Here is a 3,095-nt window from a genome sequence, read left to right on the forward strand (position 1 = left end):
CCACCCCAAAAAAGAAGAATCCTTTCCTTGATCTCTATTGATCCTGTGTGGATTACAGTGCTTCGGGTGGGGTGTTCTGGTTTTGTCTGGTCTGTTTGAGGCTCTAAAAGCTTCTTGTAGCTGAATGGACGTATTGTTTTGGATGTTCAGGAAGTTCTCTGCTAGAATTCTGTTAAATGTATTTCCTATCATTTTAGCTTCCTTCTCTTGACCTTCCTCAATATCTATTAACCTTAAATTAGCTCTTCTGATTGAGTCTTGAAGCACCTGAAGGACAATTCTTATTTCTTGGATTTGTTTTGAATAATTGTTGTTTCTATATAATATGAAGACTATCTTAATTTGAAGTCTATTTTATTTATTAGTATTGCTATTCCAAACTGTTTATAGGAACCATTTGCTTGAAAGATTTTATACCAGCCTTTCACTTGTACAATGTTTGTTTTTGTGGGCAAGATGTGTCTCTTGAAGACAGCAGATGGATGCGTGCTGCAGTCCAGCCATAACATGAACAAGACTCTAAGAGGCAGGGGGATGATAATGAAGGAGATGGAGAAATGGCTGATGACACAACTCTGATTATTCCTGCAAAAGCCTCAGCAATATGCACTTTTTATAGCTGTCAAATGCTTGCATAATATTGTTCCATCATTCTATCTAGGACACATCCTTCCTCATTCTACTTCAATCAATATTTGTTCACCAACCTCCTCCAGTAAAGGACATAAGCCCCTAGGCCCTGAAGCTGAAAGGAACACTTCCTCAAACCAGAAAAGGGCAAGTACTTGCAGCCCTGAGGTTTGGAGTCAATGGCTGTGGAGCTTTTGCTCACACTTTGCTGGTGTCTGCAACAGATGGGTCTTGCTTTTGGATCAAACTAGCCAATCTATGTAATTTAATTGGAGTGTTAAGTCCATTAATATTGAGAATTATAACTGTCATTATAGGTCTGGGAAGGTGGCTCAGTGGTAGAGTGCTTGCCTCGCATGCATGGGGCCTTGGGTTCAATTCCTCAGCACCATATAAACAAAAAAAGCCAGAAGTGGCTCTGTGGCTCAAGTGGTAGAGCACTAGCCTTGAGCTGAAGAGCTGAGGAACAGTGCTCAGGCCCAGAGTTCAAGCCCCACGACAGACCAAAACAAAACAAAATAAAAAAAACAAAACTGTCACTAGAGTGTTTTTGGTTTTCTATATGTAGGATGTCTTTCAGTATCTTCTGTAGTGCTGATTTGGTGGACATAAACTGTTTCAATTTTTCCTTCTTATTAAAAGTTTTTACTTGTACATTGGCTATGAAGGAAGGTTTGGCTGGGTACAGTATTCTTGGTTGGTAGTGGTTTGCTTTTTAGGCATGGCATACATCATTCCACACTCTCCTTGCTTTCATGGTCTCTGCTGAGAAATCTGTAGTTATTCTGTTTTTCTTTTCTAAGTAATTAATATTTTCTAACAGATTTAAGGATCCCTTCCTTGATCTCTATTGATCCTGTGTGGATTACAATGTGCCAATGGGTTGTTCTTTTCTGGTCCATTCTGTTTGGAGTTCTAAAGGCTTCTTATATCTGAATGGGCCTATCCTTTTGGATGTTTGGGAAGTTCTCTGCTAGAATTCTGTAAAGTATATTTTCTATCCCTTTAGTTGCCGTCTTTCTCCATCCTTAATAATTATCTATTAGAGTATATTAGACTTTGACAGAAACCCACACAGACATCCAGGTTCAAAGAACAAAGAAAAGGTGTATTGCCAGTAAAGGGACCAGCAAGACCCCTTCTCACAAGAGGAGTCAGAGACATGCCAGCTATTATCTGAGGTGATCTATATAACCTACGGAGGCTAGAAGGGGCTAAAAAGGGATAGGAGGTGGAGACACCAGGACACCAGTGTGGACCAGGGGCTTCATCATGGCTGACTAAGATTTATGGCTGCTGCCCAAGTAGTAGATAAGGGGCCCTGTAGCTGCGCAGAGCTGAAGGCACTCTAAAGGGCTCTTGCTGCCTTATATGGTGGTAGCTGTCCCAGAGGAGTGCCATCTCAAGGAAAAGAGGGGTTGGAGGCTGATTATTTGCTGCCTGTACTAAATGGGCCTAGTGTTCCCTAGGAAAGGAGCATGCTAAGCTGTGAAAAGGGGAAGGAGTGTGCTAAGCCATTGGAAGGGAGCTTCTTGGGCTTACAATATCAGTCTTAAATCAGGTCTTCTGACTGAATCCTGTAGTTCCTGAAAGCTCCTTTATTGTTTCTTGGATTTGTTCTGGATAAATTTTCCCTCTTTCTCTATAATCCTTGATTCCTGAGACTCTGTCTTCTACATCATCCATTCAGCTATCAAGACTTTCTCCTTTGTTTTTTTTTTTTATTTCTCTGCCTTCCAATGATCATTTTTGATGACTTCAATCTCTTCATTGGAGCTTTATTTTAGATCTTGTATGATTTTTTTTTTGTCAGTCACGGGGCTTGAACTCTGGGCCTGGGTGCTGTCCCTGAGCTCTTCAGCTCAAAGCAAGCGCTCTACCACTTGAGCCACAGCACCACTTCTGGTTTTCTGGTGATTAACTGGAGATAACAGTCTCACAGACTCTCCTGCACAAGCTGGCTTTGAACTGCGATCCTAGGATCTCAGCCATTGGCACCTGGCTAGATCTGGTATGACTTTTACTTCCTTGATTTGGTTTTCATTATCTTCTCTCATATCCTTTAGCTGAATGACTACTTTTTCACTGGATTCCTTTTCCCTCAGTTGGAATTCATTTAGCTTTCTGTTTGTGGATGCCATGCATTCCTCTAATAATAATGCTCACAATTAGCCATGGGCAGACTTTCTATCTTTTCATTCAACATATTTACTAGTAGTGTTTTTAAAGTATTATGAGGACTAGCCTCTAGGTCTTTCATTGACTACTCTATTGCCTGGTTATTTTGAGTGGAGTGGAGGTTCCTTGACTTGCCATTTTCCCTGTTTCTATGGTTTGTACTGCCCATTTGGGAACAAAAGTAAATCGAATACCATAACAGAATATAATTTTAAGTCAAAACCCAATCCAGAGTCCTGTAATAGCATAGATTTTAGAGGTTCAAAATTATAGCTAGATATTCCCCT

The sequence above is a fragment of the Dipodomys ordii genome, unplaced genomic scaffold, assembly GCF_000151885.1.
Source record: "Dipodomys ordii isolate 6190 unplaced genomic scaffold, Dord_2.0 Scaffold114, whole genome shotgun sequence".
Classification (NCBI taxonomy): Eukaryota; Metazoa; Chordata; class Mammalia; order Rodentia; family Heteromyidae; genus Dipodomys; species Dipodomys ordii.